The sequence below is a fragment of the Dipodomys merriami genome, unplaced genomic scaffold, assembly GCF_024711535.1.
Source record: "Dipodomys merriami isolate MVZ:Mamm:240054 unplaced genomic scaffold, mDipMer1.0.p SCAF_1672, whole genome shotgun sequence".
NCBI classification, from domain to species: domain Eukaryota; kingdom Metazoa; phylum Chordata; class Mammalia; order Rodentia; family Heteromyidae; genus Dipodomys; species Dipodomys merriami.
This window is the reverse complement of record NW_027203018.1, coordinates 12,759-30,559: the sequence shown is the minus strand read 5'-3', so window position 1 is coordinate 30,559 and position 17,801 is coordinate 12,759. Positions and strand designations below refer to the sequence as shown.

Sequence of the window (17,801 nt, the reverse complement as noted above, 5' to 3'; positions counted from 1 at the left end):
AAGTCATGAGAAAAGCAAACAAATTGTTCAAAGTGGGCAGTTTGGGGTAGGGGAGAATTTTGAATAGATTAAAATAGATTGTCAAAGGTTATACATTACCTACATCTACTGCAAATATTTTCTTCTCTGAGTATTTTTTTTTTGGGGGGTGGGGTCCAGTCGTGGGGCCTGAACTCTGGGCCTGGGTGCTGTCCCTCAGCTCTTCAGCTCAAGGCTAGTGCTCTACCACTTGAGCCACAGCTCCAATTCCGGCTTTTTTCTTTTTGCTTATCTGGTCCTGAGGAATCGAACCCAGGGCCTCAGGCATTCAAGGCAAGCGCTCTACCACGGAGCCACTTTCCCAGCCCCCATTCTTTGAGTATTCTTTGTCTGAACTGGTTACTCCAGTCTTGAGCTACACTTTATAGCTTGTGAAGATAGAATGGAAGAAACAAGGTCAAGAACCCATTACACCACTAGAGAGAAAACAGTCCTCTATGGTTTCTCTCATCTTTCTTCACTACTTTTTTCTCATACTTTTAATAAAATCAAGTGATTTTGAGTTACATCTTTCCGTCTTTTTCAGAGAATTACTGTTTGGTAATTAAATGTCAATTCACAAATTTTGATGTCTTTTTTTAAAGATCTTTGAATATTAATTCCACTGCAACATTGTTTCACACAGTGAGAGCATATTTCCTGGGTAAGGACAATTCTCAAGGGAACCTACAGGATTTACAGCAAGGTTTGTGAGGCTTGTTTGTTTACTGTGAAAATGAGCATATTCACCCACATTGCTCCCTCTCAGCTAAATCTCCACGGATTTCTTTGCATGAAAGCCTATTTTCCCAGACAATTTTAAATTTTCTTAATAGGCTAAGTTGTTAAAAAGTTTGAACAATTAAAATTTACCTGTCATAAATTTTAATGCTCTTTTGAAATTCCTTTATCAGAATCGTGAAATCACCAATCATAATCCCGCCTTTACCATCAAAAGCAGTTAACATGTTGTTTTCATGATATAGTATCCATGAAAAACTATTTTCCAGTACCTTTGTTATGCGTATATATGACCATATAAACTGATGCTGAGCAAAATGAACTCCAAGATATGGAAAGAGAAATATTTATTTGCGGTTGTTGTTTTTGATGTACTACGTGATTTCTATTTTCTTTGAGATTTTCCTGTGTGGTTAATCCCCTGCTGTGTTTGATTTTGGTATCCTGTGTATTGTGTATACATTTACCTTAATTAGGGAAAGGAACATGAACAAAAATAATGGTGAGGCAAAGGACAAAGAGCAAACCAATGCAATAGCAATTCTCACAAGACAATATGTTGTAAATGTACATTACAACTTTTGAGGCGTATTGGGGTGAAGGAAAAACTGTGAGAAAAATGAGAGAGGGAATAACAAGTTTGAAAAGTTATGTGTTCAGTACCTTACAATGGCTGTAACCCCAGTGCACATCACTTTCTCATTAAAATTAAATTTAAAAAATAAGCTGATGAAATAAAATTTCACTGTTTTGGTATAGTCAATATTATTCTTTATGTAGTAACTTTTTAAAAATCAGTATTATTTGGCATCTAATTTGAATTAATTACCTCTTCTTTATCAGAGGGTCATCAACTTGACATATCCAACTAGACAATTTTTTCAAAATATACTTGCCAATATTTTGAAAATAGAATAAATCTAGTACTTTCTTATACTAAAACAGAAAACAGTTTAATTCTATGGAAACCCATAACTTTTAAAAGTAAATAAGTTGTTAAGAGGACAGAATGTACGTGTTCTTCAAAATTCCTATGTCTAATAACTACTCATTTTCAAATTCTGAACATTCCATACCTGACAGATTCAAAATATGCCTGTTTGTATGTTATGTAATTCTGCAATAGATCCATTTTCCAATGGGGTGTTACAGACTGAGAGCTGAACAGAAAAAAGCTACATTCTGATATAGGATAAAACTATGAAGCATGTTATAATTAATTCTTCAGGAGTAAGCAGTTGTTTGTCAGATTAAGCTATTATTTAATGACCATCAATCACAAGATTTATGCCATAAAGTCATCCTAGCCCACCAGTTTCCAACTTGTAGGGTGCATCTCAAAATTCCCTTAATTCACATCAAGCATAGCTTATCTCCATTGTGAAAATACACTGCACCTCTGCTAATGTATTGGCCTCCGTGTTCTGGAAAGAACACCACTATAAACTGGGTTGCATCATTTTTCCCCCACTGGTATTCTTGGAAATATTATTTATATTTATACTTTTTTAACTATCATAGATAATCAGATTTTAAGATTACAGTTCAAAGCCTGTGAAGACTCAGGGTCTATGTTGAAGGGGCAGAATGATGTAGGCCCTGGCCTCAGGATTGTCTGAGGACTGTCTTTGAGTATTAGGAAAGCTCTTGGTATGTCGGGCTAGAGAGGGAAAATGTTCTCTCCCCCTATCTCAAAACAAATGTCACAGACTCCTGGGAGCTGAGGAAGTAGCTCTTCTGCTTGCTTAAGCATAGTTGAACAGCTGGTCAAGCATTTTCCTGAGATTGGAGAAGTGGTTTAAGCTTGCTCTAAAATAGTTTAGATAATAATATACCAAGACAGGGCTGGGAAGGTGGCTCAGTGGTAGAGCGCTTGCCTTGCATGCATGAGGCCCTGAGTTATATTCCTCAGCACCACTTAAGCAAAAAGAAAAAAGGCGGAAATGGTGATGTTGCTCAAGTGGTAGAGCTCTAGCCTTGTGCTGAAGAGCTGAGGGACAGCACCCAGGCCCAGAGTTCAGGCCCGACGAACGGACCCCCCCAAAAATAATAATATACCAATGCATTGTCTCATAGGTCAAGTAAAAATGTATCTGTTGAAATTTTTGTGTCAATGTCTTCTGACCAAATCTTGGCAAAGATCATGCTTGCTTGTCTTCAAATACCCACTAACAATAAAGCATAGCATGCAGTGGCAATTGCTGTTTGCACTCTGCATCCCCAGTGTCCTGGTGATTTCGTTACCCTTACCCAGGGACCCCAAGGCACTAGACGATACAATTGGCACCCAAACAGGGACCCTTCATTGTTGAATTCAGGAAAGGATATTCAGGTAAGTACTTTTAATTACAGGGTGATGGGACAAGTTAAATCTACTCCGTACTTACATATGTTTAAACATTTACTTGCTGCTTATGGTCTAAATATTTCTTCTTCTGACATAGAACTGTGTATTAATGTAGTTATGGAATGGAATCCTTGGTTCCCCGATGAAGGAACATTAGATGTTGATAATTAGAAACGAGTAAAGAATAACATAGAAAGAGCTGTTCAAGAAGGGGAAAAGATTCCTATTAGATTTGATCCATTTGGGCTATTTTACATACCCTTCTTAAAGCTTTGAATGAGGAAAGATTAATAGCAGACTTAAAGAAAGAGGCCACCCCTTCTATTGTAGATTTACAATTGGACTCTGAGGTTAACGACACAATAGATAAGGATGCATTGCAAATAACAGAGAAAAAAAAGAGGTAAAAAAGGCTAAAAAGGAACAAACTGAAAGTGTAAATAAAATGTCTGAGCAAATGAAATTGTTTTTATCAAAATTACAACATGTGGAGTTGGAAATTAGCAGAGTGAAAAGAGAACCTGAGAAAGTGAAAGTAAAGCAGCCTTCGGCTCCTTCATTGGCCGATGCAATTTTTATAGCATCACTCCCTCACAAAACAGAGGGCTCAGAGAGAGAGTTTGATGATGAAATGCCTATTTTTTTCTTATCCTGTAATTCGACCACCCCCTATGAATGATATATCTCAACCAGCCAGATATGAAGGTGCTGCTGTTGATGATATTGGTAAACTTAAGAAGGCAGTGATGGTGTATCGTCCTTGCAAGGTACGCTCCAGGATGGTGAGCAGACTCCACCCTCCTTGCAGCAAAGTCTCCACCCAGTACCTGCATTACCTAGGCAACTGGTACACCTGGAAGAGGTCACATCTGCATCCACTGAGGTCACATCTGAATTTGATGTGGCCACACCTTTCTCTGCCCATACCCTAGATAAGGCCTAGCCCAGGCCCAGAGGCGCTCTCTCGCTGCTCTTTTCTAGCTCTCTCTGCTCTCTGCTCTTTTCTAGCTCTCTCACTGTTCTTTTATAGCTCTCTGCTCTCTCTCTCTCTGCTCTCAGTGTACTATTCTAGCTCTCTGTTCTCTCTCTCTGCTCTTTCACTGTTCTTTTCTAGCTAGCTCTGCTCTCTCAGTCTGCTTTCTCGCTGCTCTTTTCTAGCTCTCTCTTCTCTCTCTTTCCTGTCTTTCTTTCCTCTCTCTTTCCCAGATCTCTCTTTACTAGGCTTTTCCCAGCCACGTGGAGTGCCAACCTTGCCTGGTCCCAGCAGGTCTATTGAATAAATCTACCCCTTACCTGAATACCACATGCCTGGTGCTGTTCTTACTCGGCTACCGCTTTTTAAAAACCTAACATGAATGGTGGCATGACTCGGATAAAGGGCTTAAAGTCAGGATAGCTAGGACTTCTCTCTGGTATTTTTTCCTCTTTTTTCTTTTTCTGTTTGTTTTCCCTTTTTTGCTCTGAGGAATACCCACAGTTCTAATGGCCTTTTGCGAACCCATCTGTCTGCTGTAGACACAGCGCATCGATACCATTGCTGGCTTTCACATCCACGTCCACACCACTTCTCTACTCTGGTGAGTGAAGCTACACACCACTTCTCTACTCTGGTGAGTGAAGCTACTCTAACGTTCTCTGTTGCTCTCTCTAGAGGGCTCTGGGGGAAGTCGGGATGCCCCTTCTACCTGGTCAGCTCTCCTTCACTGACCAGACTGACTTTCCTACTCATTTAATGGGGTGCTGCGAATCATGCCTGAACCGTGAAACCCCTTTGAAATGTCTCCTGTGGTCCCTGGAAAGCCAGAGCGCCTCATTTTTATGCCATTCTCAGATGTAGACAATTTTTGCTACTACAATGGTAAATGGTCAGAATTCTCTTTATTTCCAGGCTCTCTTTGCTCTCTCTCTGCCATTCATGTCCAACTTTCCCTATCTCTCCCTTTCTTTTTTCTACATTTTAGCTTGTGCCCTGAAGAGTGCGATGCAGGCTGGATCCCAAGGACCCCCTCTAGGTTCTCTCTCAAAGGCTAGCCAACTGTAGTCTTGGTCTATTTGTTCAGGGTGTCTTTGCATTTTATTTTCAGAAATTCGCCATCTTGAGTTTGCCATCTTGGCCACATGCTGGCTTAAGGGTTTGGCCCCATCTAGCCCTTAACCTTCCACCAAACTTACTACTCCATCCGGCTATTCTAAGGTGCCTTACTAACAATTTGCTTTTTTCACAGGCCCTGGTAACTGAGGCCCAACCATGTGATGTGCTTTGTTAGCAAAGATGTCTAAACATTGTTGTCAAAATTTTCGGTTTTGAGTTTTGCCTTTTTTGTTTTGTGTTGTGTATTCTACTGACTACATGGTTTTAAAATACTGGGCATATCTGTACTGAAATTCTCATCACATCTAATGAGTTTTGTCATTTCAGAATATTTGTCATTCAATTCTTGATAAGAACCAGGTAAGCTCTACTTATTCTACTTCACCTCCCTATTGCTTTAATTCAAAACAATAAAGGGCTTTTGTAGCAAAGATTGCAGTTCAAAGCCAGCCCGGGCTGAAAAATCCCTAAGACTCCATCTCCCAACTAACCTACAAAGAGCCCAGCTGGAAGCATGGCTCAAGACTCTTATCTGTAAGCAGCCAAACACTGGAAGTGCTATTGTAACTCAAAGTGGTAGAGCACTAGCCTTGAGCAGAAGTGCTCAGGGACCGTGCCCAGGCCTTGAGTTCAAGCCTCCTTGAATACCAACTGGGACAAGCCATCCCAGCAATGAGCACTTAGACACAGCCAGTCTGGGGAACTAGGGAACATGGAGAGGAGTAAGAGGAGAGGACACATCAGCTATTTTGTGCCCTTTCAAAATTAACCAGAGTCTGGAGGTCAGGGGAAGTAAGAAGCCTGCCCATCCAATGTCTATACCTATCTACCTATTAACTGAACAGGAATTTATAATTCTTGCCTTTGTCACCTGACTTCTCTACCTAGTCGCCAGATGTCAGAAGTAGCTAAGGATATTTCTACAACATTTTAAGCCCCAAGTCCTTACTCTTGTCATTTATTTGCTCACTAGTATTTTTTTCCATCCCCTCAATGCTCATGAGACTTCTCCAGACTTCATCTAAGGACTCACGCCACCAAGAGACCACTGCTGCTCACTTCCTTCTCTGGGAGGGGACCAAATTCCAGCCTTTTACCCATATTGTCGAAGCCCCCTTGTCAGCAGGAAGTAGCCAGAGAGAATCCACACCCTATTTTATGATTATTAAAAGGCTGGAATGTAAGGTCCGCTCCAGGATGGCAAGCAGACTCCACCCTTCTCGCAGCAAAGTCTCCACCCAGTACCTGCGTTACCTAGGCAACTGGGACACCTGGAAGAGGTCACATCTGCATCCGCTGAGGTCACATCTGAATTTGATGTGGCCACAGCTTTCTCTGCCCATACCCTAGATAAGGCCTAGCCCAGGCCCAGAGGCTCTCTCTCGCTGCTCTTTTCTAACTCTCAGTGTCGTATGTTACTATAACATCAGAAGATGGACAAACAGCTGTCCTTAAACCTTATATTATGGAAGTTCCAGTTAACATAATTGGTAGAGATGTACTGGAAAAATGGGGAGCTTATATTCAATTTTAACATTTTTAGTTGGAGCCCATAAAGATATTATGGAAATCTGAGGAACTTCTTTGTATTCAACGATGTCCTTTTCTAAAGAAAAATTAGAAGCAGCTCATCAATTAGTTGAAAAACAGTTAACCAAAGGACATATCTAGCCATCTATGTCACCAGGGAATTCTACAATATTTGTTATTAAAAAGAAGTCAGGGAAATGAAGATTGCGGACTGATTTACAAGGAGGTAAGGCATCCACGTACCCTATGGGGCTTTACAACCTGGTATACTGTCACCTGCCATGCTTCCTAAAAATTGGCCAATAATAGTAATAGATTTACAGGACTGCTAGACTGCTTTTTTACCATTCCTGTACATGTAAAAGATTATAAAGGATTTGCCTTTTCTTTACCACAAATAAATCCTCAAACCCCTCATCAGCATTTCCAATGGTAGGTGTTGCCCCAAGGAATGATGAATTCTCCAACTATGTGACAGATATATGTTGATAAGGCCTTAAAACCTGTTAGACAAAAATGGCCTCACATTTATATTTTTCATTATATGGATGATATTTTATTTGGAGTACCAAATATGACAGAATCAGAAATGGTGTTACAGTGTTTACCCTCTATATTTAAAGATTTTTGGATTAATAATAGCACCTGGAAAAATACAAAAAGATACGGTGGTAAAATGTTTAGGATATGTTGTTTTTTGTTTTATTGTGAAAGTACGGTACAGAGGTGTTACAATTACATGGGCAAGATAGTGAGTACATTTCTTATCAAGCATTGTAGCCTCCTCCTTTATTTACCCTTCTCATTCTTTCCCATCTGCCCTCTCGCAAACCCAATCCCCCCCCCCAAGTTGTAAAGTTCGTTTCGACATGACAACTTGTAATTCTCATTGTTGCAACAGGTCCACCTGTATCCTTATTTAAATGACATGTTTTTCCCCTTCACCTCCAAAAATTATACCGACATCAAATACAGTGAAAGCAGGGGTTATGCTGTGGGGGAGGGACATACAAAGCAGCAAAGAAATAATCTTATAATTGTGTTAGAAACAAATGCATTAAGGAAAAAAAAGCATTTAAATACATATCTTAGGGTTCATTTTCCTAACATCACCTTATCTAAACTTTTCTCCTTGACTCATACACATATTAGATATTGCAAATAAGGGAAATCATGGGACCTTTCTTTGGACTTGGCTTACTTCATATAATATAAATTTTTCCACTTATTTCCATTTCTGAACAAATGGGGCAATGTCATCCTCCATGCTCCAGGATTGGAAAGTTTAACATCATGAAAATGGCAATACTTCTCAAGGCTATCTACAAATTCAGTGTGATACCTATCAAAATTCCAACCTCATTCTTCAAGGAAATAGAACAGGCAATCCAAAAATTCATATGGAACAATAAAAGACCCCGAATAGCAAAAACCCTCCTCAATGGAAAGAACACTGATAGAGGAATATCAATACCAAATTTCAAACTCTACTATAAAGCCATACTAATCAAAACAGCTTGGTACTGGCACATGAACAGAACTCAGGACCAATGAAATAGAATTGAAAACCCAGAAATGAACCTGCAGACTTATAGCCATATAAACTTTGATAAGGGAGCTAAAATAATAGAATGGAAGAAAGAAAGCCTCTTCAGTAAACGATGCTGGCAAAACTGGTTAACTACTTGTAGAAAACTAAAGCTAGATCCTTATATACCGCCCTGAACCAGAATCAACTCCAAATGGATCAAAGACCACGGAGTCAAAGGAGACACTCTGAAAACATTACAGGTTGGAATAAGAGAAACCCTAGGTCTCCTTGGCGCAGGCCGAAATTTTCTTAATAGAGACCCGGAAACACAACAAATCAAAGAAAGGTTGGATAAATGGGATTGCATGAAGTTGCAGCGCTTCTGCATGGCAAAGGACCTAGCTAGCAAAATCAATAGAAGGCCCACGGATTGGCAGAAGATCTTCACTAGCCATACAACGGATAAGTGTCTCATATCTCAAATATACTTGGAACTCAATAAATTAAATCCTCCAACAACAAATCCTCAAAGAAATAACTGCCGAATAAATAAGTGGGCTAATTACTTAAAGAGAAATTTCTCTGAAGAAGAAAGAAGGATGGCCAATAGACACATGAGGAAATGCTCAACATCCCTAGCCATAAAAGAAATGCAAATCCATACAACATTGAGCTACCACCTCACCCCAGTTAGAATGGCTAAAATCAAGAACTCTAACAACAACAGATGCTGGAGGGGATGTCGACAGAAGGGAACCTTATTTCATTGTTGGTGGGAGTGTAAACTTGTTCAACCATTTTGGAAAGCAGTATGGAGGTTCCTCAAAAGACTTTACATAGAGCTCCCCTATGACCCAGCACTCCAACTTTTGGGCATTTACCCAAATGTTTACAAACAAGACCACACTAAAGCTACCAGCACAACTGTTTATTGCAGCATTATTTACCATAGCTAAGATCTGGAACCAAATGCCCCTCAGTAGATGAATGGATCAAGAAAATGTGGTATATATACACAATGGAATTCTATGCCTCCATCAGAATATATTGTTTGTAGACAAACAGTGACACCTCAAAAATATCTTTACGACATGATCAATTACATAAGTTAAATGATTTTCAAAAGTTACTAGGAGATATTATTTGCATGCGACCGGCCTTAGGAATTCCTACTTATCAATTATATAATTTTTTTCATTATTACAAGGGGAGCCTGATTTACATAGCAAAAGAACTTCAACTAAGGAAAGCTGAAAGAGAAGTACAAATTGTAGAACCGAGAATAAAAAATGTTTTTATATCGAGTAATGCTAAATCAACTCATAAATTTATATATTTTAGATACATGGAACTACCCAACAGGAATTATACGACAAAATGAGCTACAATTAGAATGGATTTATACACGGCATAGATTTACAAAAAATACTATGCCTTATGAACCACATTTGGCAATTATTATTCAACAGGCCAGGCAACGGGTATTTACCCTATCGGTGTATGATTTATATGAAATTATCTTTCCTTTGCCAAATGTCCAAGTAAAATATTTTTTAAACCTGTCTCAAACGCTACAAATAGCATTAGTAAATTTTACTGGCAATTTTCCTATCATTTTCCCAAAGGTAGATTGTGGGATTGCTTGCATAAACAACAACTTGTCATTAATTATATAATTACCAAGGCCCCTATTTCCACTGCTCTTACCGTTTTTACAGATGGCTCCAAAACAAAAAGTGCTATTGGACAACAAATAAATACTGGGTACAAACAGCTACTTAAGCATCAGTTCAACAAAATGAACTTTGTGCTATTAATAAGATGTTACAAGATTTTGTGAGAGATGTTAATATTGTTACTGATTCTGCCTATGCTGTAAGAGTTGTGACTAATATAGTCACTGCAGTTACACATTCATCTAAACCCCAGCTAAACCAACTATTTAAACTATTACAAGCATTACTGCAACAACGTAATGTCAAACTGTTTGTAACTCACATTAGAGCTCACTCTTCATTACCTGGGTACCTTGTATATGGTAATAATCAGGTTGATAAATTATTTAGTTTTGCTTCTGCTAAACAGGATCGTGCTCATTTACATACAAATGCTAGCCATTTACATATGCATTATAAAATACCTTATTCTCAATATAAACAAATTATAAAAAGGTGTCCTATATGCAGACCAATGCATTTGAGAGTTGTACCTGCTAGAGAAAATCCTCGTGGATTACAACCTAAGGAGCTCTTGCAAATGCATATAATCCATGTATAAGCCTTTGGCCGATTTTCCTTTCTACATGTTACACTAGATACTTATTCCAAATTTGTTTGGGCTTCTGCCTTATGGGAGAAACTGTTAACCATGTAATTGAACACTTATTGGAAGCTTTTGCCATTATGGGAGTGCCTGCTAAAATAAAGACTGATAATGGACAAGCCTATAAAAGAATCAGATTTAAAATATTTTGTAAACTTTATGATGTGGTACATATTACAGGAATAGAATATAACCCCCAAGGACAAGCCATTATTGAACGAGTTCATGGCACACTAAAACAACAAATTAAAAAATTAAAAAGGAGGAAAAGGTTGGATGAGCGTATGGATATTTTGTGGTTTTCCATGCAAAATCTTAAAATAATTTTACATCAAGCTCTTTATGTTCTTAATTTTTTAAACTTACCTCAAGGATATATTTTAACTAGAGCTGAGCACCTTTTTGAACAAATATCAGAAAAACCTTATTTAAATTTTTCCGTATGGATTAAGATTGCATTGGATGCAGAATGGCAACTAGGAACATTATTAAATAAGGGGCGAGGATAGGATTTTGTGTCTACACAGGATGGCAAACAATCCTAGCTTCCTGCCTGATGGATACAGATGCGGCCCAGTGAGGACAGCCCTGTATCCTTCAAGGAATCGGCCACCAGTTAAGGAAAAAGAAATCCCCACTGCCCACTTAGGGGCAGGTTAAAAAGTTGACTGGAGAAGGACAAAAGGTGTTACAATGCAATGGTAAACCTGTCACAGCTGAGAACTTGTTCCTGGCCATGTGTGCCCTGCTTACTATAAACACTGTCCATGCTAATGCTAATTTAAGTTATTAGGCCTTTATTCCTAATCCTCGTTATTGGAACCTGTTATTTGGGGAGACATGGATATAACCGTCTATACTGTTCCTGCTGTTTTATCTCCTCCTTGGAATAATTTCACATTTTGCAATAAGGATGATGGTAGCTTTTTGAATTTTAATTACTATACTCATTCCTTGCCTGTTTGACTGGGGCCTCCTCCATGTTTAGTAATGAATTGGCAACATTGGGTTTTACCTGGGAAACGCACTTCCAATTCTAAAACACTGCTGCAGCGAATAACTACTTGGCCATTAATAGTAGCTGGGAAACTGTCTCTTATGGCACGTTATCCTTACCTATGTGCCCTGATTTACTTATATCGATTTAAAATATCAGCCTTTTGTGTGGCAAGAGTGTAGAGGAATATTTGGAAAAATGTTCAATAATTTTATTAATTGAGGACCTTTTGGGCAGTTTATTAACACATGTTCAGAATGGAATATTACCAATTGTGATTTATCAAATGTTACTAGGATGCCGGAAGCCATTAATGGATCGCATACTGGAGCTCGATTGATGGCCTGGAGAGTTGGAGGCATTGCTGATGCTCTATGGGTTTTCATGGCTGCACCCACTGCTGTTCAGACTCATCTTTGGAAGGTCGCAGCGGCGCTGAATCCCGTGATGCTATCAAATGGATCGTTTTCAAGGACAGTGAACTCTGCATCGACTTATAATTTTACTTTGTACAAATCTTATGATGCAACTGCTTGTGTACCTCTGCCTTATGCATTTTTAGTGGGAAATTTTACATTTTATCCTACTATTTCTTGTTTTAATTGTCACCTGTGTTCTTGCATAATTCCTCTCTTAATTTTAATGATAGTGATAGTATTATGATATTACCAGAAAGAACTCATATTTGGCTACCTGCTAAATTAGGAAGAGAGTGGTCCCAAAATCCTTTGGAGAGTGTTGTTATTGAATTTTTTACCAAACTACTAAAACGTACAAAGCGTATGATTGGAGCCATTGGAGCTTAATTGCTTAATTGCTTAATCTTAAGCTTAATTGCTATTACCACTGTTGCTGCGGTGTCTGGAATGGCCCTACACACTTCCTTACAAATTAGCACTTTGTGGAAGAATGGCACCGGGATTCACATGAATTGTGGGTCTCACAGGTAGAAATTGATGCTCTATTACAAACACATTAATATTCTTAAACAGACAGTGGAATGGTTAGGAAACAAGTTATTGGTTGTGGAAAAACAGTTATTGTTAAAATGTAATTGGAATTTTACTACCTTTTGCATTACTAATATAAAATATAATAAATCCATACATGATTAGAATGTAATACAGCAGTATTTATCTGTAATTTCTACTGCTGCTCAATTGATTGCTCAGTTACAATTTAATGTACATGAGATTTTTGGTAAACAATTTACAAATGATGATGCTTCTAATATTGCTAATGCATTCATTAAACAATTGGAAGGGTTAGATCCGAAAGAAATACTACAAAGCATTTCACATACTGCTAGTGGTATGGAAATTATGATTGTTATTATTTTGTCTGCACTTGTACTGTTATATTTGATTTTTATGAAACCAATGCAAGCATCTATGATAACTCTGTGGAAAGCTTTACTTTTAAAACAAAAGAAAAAAGAAGGAAATTGTGAAGACTCAGGGTCTATGTTGAGGGGGCCGAATGATGCAGGCTTCGCCTCAGGATTATATGAAGACTGTATTTGAGTATTAGCAAAGCTCTTGGCATGCCGGGCTAGAGAGGGAAAATGTTCTCTCTCCCTATCTAAAAACACATGTCACAGACTCCTGAGAGCTGAGGAAGTAGCTCTTCTTCTTGCTTAAGCATAGATGAACAGCTGGTCAAGCATTTTCCTGATTGGTTTGAGCTTGCTCTAAAATAGTTTATATAATTATATACTAAGACATTGTCTCATAGGTCAAGTAAAAATGTATCTGTTGAAATTTTTGTGTCAATGTCTTCTGACCAAATCTTGGCAAGATCATGCTTGCTTGTCATTAAATACCACTAACAATAAAGCACAGCATGCAGTGACAATTGCTGTTTGCACTCTGCATACCCGGTGTACTGGTGATTTCATTACCCTTACCCAGGGACCCCAATGCACTAGAGGTTGACAAAAGCCCACCCAGGCAGGAAGGTTCTCTAGATTCTTATCTCCAATAAACTTCTTAACAAAAGCCAGCCACAAGTGAGCTGAAGTTGAAGTGGTAGGGCACGGGCCTTGAGCATAAACAGGCTCAGAGACAGTGTCCAGTCCCCGAGTTCAAGCCCTAGGACAAACAAATAAAACAAAAACGAAAATAAAAGAAATCCCAAATTTAGCATTTTTCTCACTGTATACAGATGCACGTAATTAAGGAAATTGCTTCCTGTTTTACATACAGGTAGAAGAAAGAAGATGTCACACAATTAGTCTCTTCATACCATTTTATACCAAAGCCTCAGAAAATCGCCCTTTTTCTAAATTTATAAATTAATATCATCCATTTGTTGCCAACTCTGTCAACATTATTCACATTATCATTTTATACATGAAGTGTTGGTATATCTATTAACAGTTCTAATTATAACTCTCATGAAAGAAAATTCTAGGCAAATAGAATTCCAGAAACATTTGTAAATTTGTCAATTAAACCCTCTATTTAAAAAGAATTTTGTAGTGGGCTGGGAAGGTGGCTCAGTGGTAGAGCACATGCCTTGCATGCCAGAGGCCCTGGGTTCGATTCCCCAGCACCACATAAGCAAAAAGAAAAAGCTGGAAGTGGCGCTGTGGCTCAAGTGGTAGAGCGCTAGCCTTGAGCTGAAGAGCTGAGGGACAGCGCCCAGGCCCAGAGTTCAGGCCCCATGACCGGACCCCCAAAAAAAAAAAAAGAATTTTGTAGTATCCTATAGAATATGAAATTACAAACAAAACCAAAACATTTATTTTAAATCTAAACTCTAATTTAGCAAGATCTACATAGTGCTACATTAGATTAACTTTGCTATTTTTTCAGCCTTAAGCTTTTGAAATCCTTCATCCTATCCTTGGAATATATCAGAATGATGATTACTTACTTTTTCAAATTTTGGATGGGAATCATGAGCCATTTTGCATCTAAGAATGTTCTGTAATGAAGAGAACATTTAAAACACAACTGAGGATTACATATGAGTTGCATTTCAATAGGAAACTTGACTTCTGAAAACATAATGACAAAATTAGCCCAAACTTCCAACTTTGTATTCCTTTCCTGTTTGGTTTGTTTTATTAAGACAAAATTATACTACCTGGTCCAGGGAAGGTATCACTGTGTAATTCCACTATCTAATCTCCTTTCTTAGTCTGAGTGCTAGAATTCTAGCCTTGTATCACATTGCCCCTCCATAGTTTCTTGGTTTATTTAATCTAGATACAGACTAGCAATTCTGAATTTCTCCAGCAATATTATCCACTATACTGCTCAGAGTGTTCATGTACTCTTTTCAAAGATGTTCTAACATTTGACACAGGATATGAACATTTTCAGATGCACCTGCAAGAGTCTCTGATTCATTCCTCCATGGACCGGTTCCCATTAGTAATCATTACTTGACTCTCTTACTATCTCTGGTCCTTATCTATGTATGTAATATTCTTAAACTTTTTTGAAGAAGGTTCTCTTGAGGACTTTCTAACATTAAAAATTATCACTTGGTTCTAGTCTTACTCAGGACATATTTTCTATTGTTTTCCAACTTTTCCACATATTCTGAGAGTTGCTTCATATGTGTATTTGTGTGTGCATATAAGTGTCTCTGTATATATGTGTATGATTGTATGTATGTATGCAAAAGCGTCAAGATCTTATTCAGCAATCTTGCTCATGACTGGTATTCCAATACTTGAGCCATGTTTCCAATCCAGCTTTTGGTTGGTTAATTATAGCTTCTCAAAGACTGTTTTGCCCAGGCTGGATGCAAACTGAACTTCCCAAACACTTTTATATTCTTAGGTTTTATTCCTCCAGTAGTATCAACTTTTAAATTACAAACATTTTTGTGAGTGAAAAAGCTAAGTTGTAGCCTATATTTTTAACTTACGAATTTATATAAAGATAGATGAACATGCACATTATATATGCTGTGTGTTCACTGTTAGAAGTGTGATCCTAAACTGGGTGGTGATGAGATCTTCAGATAGGGTTCAAAGCCAGGCCGGGCAGGAAAGTCCCGGAGACTCTTTTTCCAATTAACTACAAGAAAACTGAAAGTGGCACTGTGGCTCAAGTATAGAGCATTAGCCTTGAGCTGAATAGCCGAGGGACAGCTCCCAGGCCCAGTGTTCAAGTGCCAAGACCACCACCAACAAAAAATACATAAGTAAAAGAAAGAAAATAAATGTGATCTTCTCCACCAGTTAATGGCTAGTATAATCCCTGCTCTCTCAGGATGGACTTTTTTTTCCAATTAAGTCCATGCTCTTATATCTGAGTTGCATTGGAAAGAGAATTATGCTTCCATTCTACTGTCTACAAAGTTGCGTGATTAGCAAGCGTGATTAAGAAAGGGAGTGGCCTCATACTTCCTGTTCCACGTGGGAGTAATGCTTTCTCTATATCACTCTCAAATCTACATACTGAACATAGCTTTATTGTTTCAACGTCGCCTTATTTGTAGAATCTTATATAGTGTATTGAACCCTTATACTTAAACACAAAACTTCTCTTTCTCCTATTATTGCTATTGTTTCCTTACTGTTAACTCATGAACAGTTGGGAAATAATGTGCAGCACATACACTCACAAAAAAATGATCTGAGAACCTTCTTCCCATTTAAAATTCACCTTACTTTATAGAGAACTTACAAAGTTTGAACTCAATATTCTCATGGAAAATGTATTTAAGAGCAATATAAATTTCATATTTTCTCTTTACTAAGTTGTCTCTGAAACACGTGTAACCTCAGATCAGGGGGTCTTTGTGTTATTTCCATGAAGCAAGAAAGCATTCATTATATCTCAGGCAGCACCGTAGATTGTTCCTGGAAGTAACTGCTACTGGATGTGGAAACTGATCCCAGGAGAGGAATGGAACATAGAGGATTGACAAAGTTCAAGTTAACTTGTGCTTTCATTTTTACTGTACAAGAAAATCAGAAGGCTTGAAAGAAACTCTGTCCCCGACTTTTTCGTGTGTGTTTTTACTCATATATAGCTTTTCTGTAAACTTCTAATTGAGAGTATTACAAAAAGAAATAATGTGCCATTTGACGGCCAGCATAGAACAAAAAGAAATAACATTGTTTTAAACATGTTCTACTGCAGAGACTGGGAAATTGCCTCAGTGGTAGAGCGCTTGCCTTTCATGCATGAGGCCAAGGTTCGGTTCGTCAGCACTATATAAGCAAAAATTAAGCCAGAAGTGGTGCTGTGGCTCAAGTTGTAGAGCACTAGCCTTGAGTTGAAGAGCTGAGGGACAGCGCTCAGGCCCAGAGTTCAGGCCCACGACTGGACCCCCCAAAACAGTTCTACTGCCAAGAAACAATGACACGGAGGTTTTAAAGTGTCTTACCGCTGGTATTTCCTCCCCTGAGATGATTCTCTTGTTTCAGGAGTCAGTTATCAATTCCTTTAGTTTGGTCCTGAATTCTCGAGAGCAATAAGGATTCCAAAAAAGCATCCAGTGAGTATGATCAGCAAAAAGGCACCTTTTCTCAGACCAGTACTCCTTTAAGCAGGGTCCCAGTGAAATATCTGGGTTTTTTTTTTTTTGCTTTTTTTTTTTTTTTTTAGTTTGTGTTGGTTATGGGGCTTGAACTCATAGGCTGGATCCTGTCCCTGAACAGTTTTATTTCCTGATAATCTGCCCCCAAAGCTAGTACTATACTGCTTGAACCAAAAGTCCACTTGTGGCTTTTCTGCTGTGTAATTACCGATAAGAGTTTGACAGACTCTCCTGCCAGGGTTGGATTCGAACTAAGATAGTAAGAAAGCCAAGTGACATCAACTGTATAGACGTCACTCTTCAAAGAAGAAATATTAGATGTTTATTGTGAAGCTAATATTTTACATTTTTTCTTTTTTTATTGTAGGAATACCTTACAGAGGAGTTACAATTACACGGGCAAGATAACGTGTACATTTCTTATCAAACATTGTTGCTTCTTCGTTGTTTCTGCTTCCCATTCCTTCCCATACTCCCCCTCTCCAAAGTTGTAAAGTTCGTTTTTTGACATAACGACATGGACATCTCATTGTTGCAATGGGTCCACCTGTATCCCTAAACAATTTGTTTTTAGAGAATATGTCCAGCACAGATTCGATAACATAACTTACCAAAAGTAGGTGCACTGAATAATTTTTTTGGAATTAATTTTTTTGCTTGGGAAGATTATTGATCTTGTCATTCCTTCTGGGGAAACTTAAAGTCATATTTCACCTTT

General features: G+C 38.3%; 1 long non-coding RNA gene across 2 annotated transcripts in view; it reads right to left on the bottom strand.

The window, feature by feature from the left end:
* Window positions 1-17,801, bottom strand: part of LOC138828911 (uncharacterized) — a 60,956-nt gene that overhangs the window by 32,512 nt on the left and 10,643 nt on the right. For both annotated transcript variants that reach the window (XR_011372417.1, XR_011372418.1), the window contains exon 2: window positions 14,456-14,506. This is a non-coding gene — a long non-coding RNA (uncharacterized lncRNA). The remainder of the gene's footprint in view (window positions 1-14,455; window positions 14,507-17,801) is intronic.